Genomic DNA, 8,248 nt, shown 5'->3' with positions numbered 1-8,248 from the left:
GCATGAGTCCATCCACGCTCAGCAGTCCGGACAGCTGTTTCTGTTGTAAGTAAAACAAGATAAGGTCCCTCCCAATTGGGTTTTAGGGTTTCTTCTTTCCACGTTTTAACCAATACCCAGTCCCCAGGTTTAAGATTATGAATTTTTAAGTCCAACGGGGGTCGTTGCACAATCAGTCCGCGTTCCCAAAGCTTGTTACGATGTTCTGCTAATTGTAAAACATATTCATTAATCACACGATCACGAATTAAAATATTTGTTTGTGGGCTTTCAATTCTATAGGGCATTCCATACACCATTTCGAATGCTGATATTCCCACATCCGCTCGGGGTCTAGTTCTGAGAATTAATAGTGCCATGGGTAGGCACTTAATCCATGATAATTTGGTTTCTATCATTAATTTAGTTAGAATGGTTTTGATTTCCCCATTCATCCTTTCAACTTTTCCCGAACTTTGTGGATGCCATGGCGTATGGTATTCCCACTTAATACCCAAGCTTTCTGTTAGATCTTTAACAATTTTTGACACAAAGTGTTTTCCTCTGTCTGAGTCGATTACCTCAGGTACTCCATATCGAGGTATAATGTGTTCAAGTAACACTTTAGTAACTTGGTTAGCTGTTGTCCTGGAGGTAGAAAAAGCCTCAACATAATGGGTTAAATGATCTACCAGTACTAAGAGATATTTGTAACGCCCTACCCTAGGTAATTCAGTAAAATCCACCTGCATGTGTGAAAAGGGTCTGTATGCTGGGGAACGTCCTCCAAGAGGTTTTTGCCTCATGTTGTTTCGGTTTACTTTTTGACAGGTCTCACAGGCTGCTGTAACTGCTTTTGCTACATTATATACACCTATACAGGCAAACAGTTGATTAAAATGATCAACTAACGCCTGGGTTCCCCAGTGTGTTTTACTGTGTATTTTTGAAAATATTTCGAGTGCTATACCCTTTGGTAAAACTTCTCTCCCATCTGGCAATATATACTTACCATGCTGTTCCTTAGCTCCCATTTGTTCTAGTTTTTCCTTTTCTGCAGACTCAAACCTCAAATTTTTACTAACAGGTATTTGTTGTATAGTTAAAATCGTACTATAATTGCCTGCCACTCGTTTTGCTTCTGTATCAGCTGCATTATTTCCCCTAACTTGGTAACTTGTACCTCGCTGGTGTCCCTTTATATGTACAACTGCTATTTTATTTGGCATTTTTAATGCCGCAGAACTTGCCGAATTAATTCTGGGTGTATCAGTTCTTTTCCCTGTGAGTTAACGAATCCTCTTTCCTCCCATATTTTCCCAAAAGTGTGTACTACTCCGTACGCATAGCGTGAGTCTGTATATATAGTTCCATCCTTTCCCTTCAGTGACTCTAATGCTTTCCACAATGCATACAGCTCACAGGCTTGAGCCGACCAGCTGGCACTTAGGGGGCCCGATTCTATTGTCTTAAATTCTCCTTTCTCTGATTTAATGATGGCATATCCAGACAATCGTTTACCTTCCACTATTCGTGATGACCCATCTATAAATAGTACTTCTCCACATTGTAGTTCTTCTTCTTCTAAGTCTGGTCTAATGCGTGTCTGTTGTTCAATTGTTTGAAGACAATTATGTACTAACTCAGTACTTTCCCCTGGGTATAAAAATTCTGCAGGGTTAACCGCTTTGATAGTCCTTAGGGATAGTTTTGGAGATTCTATGAGTATTCCCTCATACTTTAGCAGTCGGCTATCTGTAAGCCATTTTTCTGCTTTTTGTTGAAGCACCCCCCTTATATTATGAGGTGCATATAGGACAACTTCTCCATTAAAGGTAATACGATTCGTTTCTTCAAGTAATAAGGCAGCAGCAACAATAATTTGTAAACAACTCGGCCAACCCCTGCTCACAGGGTCTAACAGCTTTGATAAGTATGCCACCGGTTTCTTTTGTCCTGCCCATTTCTGAGTTAATACTCCGAATGCCGTTCCTTCATGTATGTTAACGAATAAATGGAATGGCCGCTTTAAATCTGGGAGGCTTAAAACCGGTGCTTGACTTAGCTCCCTTTTGAGACTGGCAAACTGCTCTTTATCCTGAGGGGTCCACTTGGGTATTTTGTCTTTAGACAGTTGTTCATATAAGAATTTAACTTTAAAGCTGTAGTTTTCTATCCATTGCCTACAATACCCAAATAGCCCTAATGCCTGCCGAATTTGCCTCTTAGTGACAGGCATAGGTAATTCCAGAATTCCTTTAATGCGCTCTGGATCTAATATCTTCTTGCCGTTAAACAAATAATGCCCCAAATATTTCACTTTTTCCTCCACAAATTGTAACTTTTCTTGCGATACCCGTAGGCCCTTTTGTGCAAGAAAATTTAGGAGTCGAATGCTTTCTTTTCTTACATCCTCCTTATTATTTCCTGCTATAAGCAGATCATCTACATACTGTAACAGCACGTTTCCCGTTTGTACCTGGTATTCTTTTAAGAGCTCTTCCAGGGCCTGTCCAAACAGATTAGGGGACTCAGTGAACCCTTGGGGGAGCACGGTCCACCTTAATTGCTGTCTACGGCCTGTCTCTATGTCTTCCCATTCAAAGGCAAAATAATCACGGCATTCTTCTGCCAGTGGACAGGCCCAAAAGGCATCCTTTAAATCAGCCACACTATACCAGGAGTTATGGGGTCCTAGCTTACTTCGTAGGGTGTATGGATTTGCTACTACAGGGAACCGGGTGATAGTTCTTTTGTTTATTTCCCTTAAATCATGTACGAGCCGATAGTTCCCATTTGGTTTCTTTACAGGCAGAATGGGAGTGTTAAAGGGTGACATACAAGGCTCTAAGATTCCGTGTGCTAACAATCGATCAATTTCTGGTTTTAATCCCCTCCGTCCTTCTAGGGATATGGGATATTGCTTTACCCTCACAGGTATGTGGGGTTCGGAAATTTGGATTTTAATCGGTGGGATTTCCAGTCTACTAATTGTGTCCGGAGAGTACCAGACATCAGGGTTAATTTGTTTTTGATCATCCACTGTCAAAGGATAAGCAGATACTGTTAGCTCTTGATTTTTTACTTTAATTTCTAATTGCAATTCAACAATTAAATCTCGTCCTAACAGATTAAATTCTGCTTCAGGGACGAGCAAGAGTTCACCCATTCCAAATTTATTTTCAGTTTTGAATACCACATTTTTGATTTTGTTTACTTTAAAGGGTTCTCCTTTTGTCCCAATTACTTGTACTTTTTCAGGGGAAACTTTACATCCCTCAGGTATTTGCTTAATAGTTGATTTCTCAGCGCCAGTGTCTACTAAAAAGGTGAACTCTTGTTTATGGGGTCCTATTTTTAATTTTATCAAGGGCTCATGATGACTCCGGTCCCCTAAAATATAAAGCCCCTGACTCTCCTATTCCGTTTTCAATATTTCCTCATCCCTGATCCTTTCTCTGCAATTCTTTTTTATATGTCCCTTCTTTCCACAGTAGAAACAATATCTCTGTTCCTTTTTTACTATTACGTTCCCTTGTTTTGTTCCAGCGGATCTGTGTTCACCAGTTCGCCCTTTGTGATCCTCTCTGACTGCTGCTACTATCATTTTTATTTGTCGCTTGCTGCTCTCTTCTTCCCGCCTTACGTAGACTTTCTGAGCTTCCCTCAATAATTCATCCAACCCTCTATTCTGCCAGTCTTCTAACTTTTCAATCTTCTTTCTGATATCTTCCCATGATTTTGCCACAAACTGAGTTTTGAGGAGTGCTTGCCCTAAAGGGTCGTCTGGATTTACCCCAGAGTACAGCTGAAGGGCTTTCCTCAGTCGTTCCAGCCACTCAGTGGGGCTCTCATCTTTCTTTTGCATTTCATTAAATGCTTTATTGATATTTTGGCCATGGGGTACTGCTTCTCTAATCCCCTGAATTACTATAGTTCTCAGGTCCTGCATATGAGTTCTATGCGCCGGATCCTGGTTATCCCAATTAGGTTTTTGAAGTGGCCATTTAATATCTGCTTGGGGTCCCTGGGCATGCTGAGCATCCCACAGTCTCATTCCTGCTCGTCTAATCATATCTCTTTCCTCAGTAGTAAATAATTGACCAAGGATAGATTGCATCTCATCCCAAGTATAAAGATTTGGTCCCAAAAATTGATTTAATCTTTCTGCCACTCCGAGTGGGTCCTCAATTAAGTTTCCCATCTCGGTCCTTTTAAAATCTCGTAGGTCAGCCGAATTTAGAGGCACAGAAATATATCCGATCACAGGTTGAGGTCCCCCCATGGGCATTTCCCTTAGGGGGTACATCTGAGCTGCCCCTTTTTGACTTCCAGTTACGCGTCTAGGAAGAGGGGGAGACTCTTGTTCTGACTCTGGTGGGGGAGTGGGTGCTCTGGGGACCTCTGCAGGAGCAGGAGGAGGAATGTAAGGAGGGGGGGTTAGAAGGGTTTCGTCTAACTCTCCCTTCTTTTTCTTTTGTTTAGTTTTTATTTCATTCAGCGGGTAAAGTCTAGCTCCCGGTCTTTCTAGCCACACCTCCGCATATTGACTCTCCTCCGGGTTAAGGGGTTTTTTATTATTAACCCAGAGGTTTAATTGCTGTCTTATCCAATCTTCTTCTGACCCATAGACTGGCCAAAAGACATTTTTAGAAATCTTCTTCCCTCCCCATATCTTAGTACAATATTCTATCATTTTCTGCTTATCTTTCCCTAGGGTTCCAGGGAAATATCTCCAATTGTCTAAGATATATGCCAGAGGGGTATTCTTAGGTACAGTGGGTACCCTTCCCATGGGAGTCGAAGGCTTGCTGCCCTTCGCCCCCATCTTCTGGAATATCCACAAACACACACTCACTCGCTCCCCTTGTTCCTGGCCCAGTCCCTCGCGGGAGATGGGAAACGCAGTACTTAAGAGTCCACACTCGCTTGGTTCAGTATATCGAACCTCTCACTCGTTATATTCCAGGAAACCCAATCCCGCCCGAACGGCAAAACCCGCGAACAAATTCGCAATATACTTACGCGTCCTGCGTCTTCGTCCGGACTCCCGTGCACAGAATTTTTATGGGATTTTACCGGTTTCTCCTTTGCTCATTATTCTAGAATTTAGGTTCGTCGGTAAGGTTGGAGTAAGCTGTTGGTCGCGGGGCCGCGAAATGCCGCGGGGCGCCCCCCCGGAGGACCAAAGCCCACTGTTCCTTATCCGAGTCACGGCACCAGAAATTGTTATAAATTGAGACCACAATTGATCATAATCCAATTAAAATTTTATTAATTATAGCAAGTAGAATATGAGCAAAGACAGCGCTGGACGGCAGGGGAGTCTGCGCTCCGCCAACTGCCGCCCTGAGCAGTTTAAACAGTCCTTTTTTATACTTTACTTTCGTGTTCATGAAGTAGTGGAGGTGTTAACCCCTTACTCATATATCTTTATATGGGGTCTTCTGTCTTGTTTCTGTCTGGCGGTTATCTTCTCTTTTACAAGCAGCATCCTGGATGTAGTGGAGGTGTTAACCCCTTACTCCTATATCTTTATATGGGGTCGTCAGTCTTGTTTCTGTCTGGCGGTTATCTTCTCTTTTACAAGCAACATCTGGCGGTTATCTTATTTTTCACAAGAGGCATTCTGGATATCTGGCGCCTAGTCTTTACATTATGCTTAACATAAATCTTAATAAACAATATCTTAGTCCATAGTTTCTTACATAATGTATGCTGGTATGTTTTTCACTCTGAGGAATCACCCAGAGTGGCAAAAGAGTGTGGTATTAACCTAGCTCCACAAGATCCCTTAATATTAGCAATGGAAAAGGATCAGAGGGGAGGTTGTGGTTCCTTCTATGGAGCAACCAGAATGAAACACGTTGTAAGATAAAAAAACTTGTGCTAATGTATGTAAGATCTGAAGCCGGGGGGGGGTGTGTGGGGTGTGGAGAGTAAAAAAACCCTGTGAAAGTGTTAAAGTATTGGGGTGAGTTTGTACAAAGCCCCGTATCCCCTCGAAGGTGCGGCTGAGTCACGCTGGACGCATGGCAGGGTGTTTGCTGTTTGCCTGCGAAGGCTGATATGTAATAACACAGACTTAAAGCAACAAGTAGCAGATTTGCATTCAGGGTAAGAAAGAGTTAAAACAGAAGTGCTGCTGCAGAGGCAGGCTTGTGTAACCTGCAGAGCAGAGCAGGAACAGCATCTCCTGCCCCGAACCCTTCGCTGGTGAGGAGGAGGGGGTTGCTGTTGCTGACGATTGAGCAGAAGGACCTGACAATGTCACCCCGATTGCTGCAGCATTTGCAGCACAACAGGACCGGTAACGGCCCCTCTAGGGCAGGCAGCGGGTCTGAGGAGAGTAAAGGTGAATCTCTGATGGGGAAATTTAGATGTTTGAAAGTCAGTTGTGAATAGGACTGGATAAAGGTTCGAGTTGATTTTTACTAAGGTAATCGTGATGTAGAAAAGTTGGTGAATACAAAACCAACTTATTTGGTGTTAAACTTCAGTGAAAAGAATTTGTTACAGTTGTGGGAGCTGCTGGCCACCAGGAAAACATCCTGAAACCTTTAAAGTACAAACTAAGAAAACAAATAAGAATGCCAAATTCACCAAAATCTTTGTTGAGAAGAGATTTATTAGAACATCTAGACGTTTAAAGAAGGGGAAATGAATCCAAAAGTTAAAATGATCAATTAACTAAAATGTTGAGCTTATCTTTAATTCAACAGAAAAGTGGAAGAGAAGACCTCCCTGAAGTAAAAGAAATCTTTAACCAAGTATATCTGAAAGTAAATTCCAAGTAAAGGGAAAAATGCTTTCCCTGTTACAGTAAAAATGATAAACAGGAGGCCTGCCTAGTTCAGGTAAAACAATATCCCTTGGTCAGCAAGCCTGTGGGGAATACTGCATAAAAAAAACTAAAATAAAATACACTCTGTAGTAGTTCTACTAATGTAAATCTGTGTTTTACCATGACTGTGACTTGTTATGGGATGTGCAAATGAAGCTTTGCATTGACAACAAAGTACAAAGAATAAGGCTGGTCAAGTGCCTCCTACCACAATCAAGGGCAAGACTGGGTTGGCCTCTGTGTTTGCCACCAAGAAGGATCTTGAGCTCTGCTGCTGGCTGCAACCCAGTAGGCGTTGAGCGGTGGGGACATATGCCATGCCAGACCTTGATGTGAGGAAGGGCCCCCTCTGTTATAAGAGGGTCGTCCAGGAAAGAAGAACATAAGATGGCCCATTAAGGCACTGATTTGGAAATTGGAAACCGCCTGGCCGACCATGAAGCCATACAAGTAGCAGAGGAGGTAGGAAAAGAGGAATTATCCTTAATACCAGGCGGTAAAATCCAAACTGTAAGTACAGATCAGGAGCCAAATTATTCTAACTTATTTGAGGGATGGTCGTATAGTGGTACCATCCAATTTAATATGGACCACAGCCGTAATAGAACATAATAAGATGCATTGGGGAGCTGATAATTTATATCAAAGTCTAAATCAGAAATTGATAGGGCAGAAATTGTTTACTGTAATAAAATAGGTGACTCAGCGATGTGAAATGTGTTTGAAAATTAGCCAGGGCAACAGTGGCAAGTTGATTTTTCCAGACTCCCAAGAATTGAGGGGGTACCAATATTTATTAAATGAATGGACACCCCAACGTATCATACAGTATTATAAACCTGCAACTTGGAATCCTAATGAACTTATTAACGGCGCTCGAGAACCTATCTACAATCTGAATCATATCATTCGTCTACAGGCTGTCTTGGAAATTATTATTAATCAAACAGCTAAAGCTTTTGATGTTAAATGCAATTTATCAACACAGGATGGTTCTGGACTACCTGCTAGCCAAAGAAAGAGGTGTTTGTGGTAAAGTAAATGTCTCCAATTGTTGTTTGAAAAGCGATGACAATGGTGAGGTAGTTAAACAAATCACATCAGAGACAGGGAAGTTAGCCCATGTTCCCGTCTGAACTTGGAAAGACGAATATTGACTTGTTTTCCTGGCTTCTCGGGAGCCCCTGGGTAAAACGAATCCTATTTTATTTGTTATGTGGATTAGCCACGTTATTGTTTTTGCCATGTGTTGTTCCATGTTTATAAAATTAATTCAACACGTTATAACTAACATGCAATTTGCTATTATGGTTTCACCCGATGGCGTTAAACAAATGCGAGTAGTATGACAAAATGTACACACAAAATAACATTTTAATAGCCAACAAGAATTTGGAAACAATTAACTCTTAACAATTCAGATAA

Source organism: Falco punctatus (assembly GCF_963210335.1).
Source record: "Falco punctatus genome assembly, contig: scaffold_150, whole genome shotgun sequence".
Classification (NCBI taxonomy): Eukaryota; Metazoa; Chordata; class Aves; order Falconiformes; family Falconidae; genus Falco; species Falco punctatus.
Note: the sequence above shows the minus strand (reverse complement) of the source record.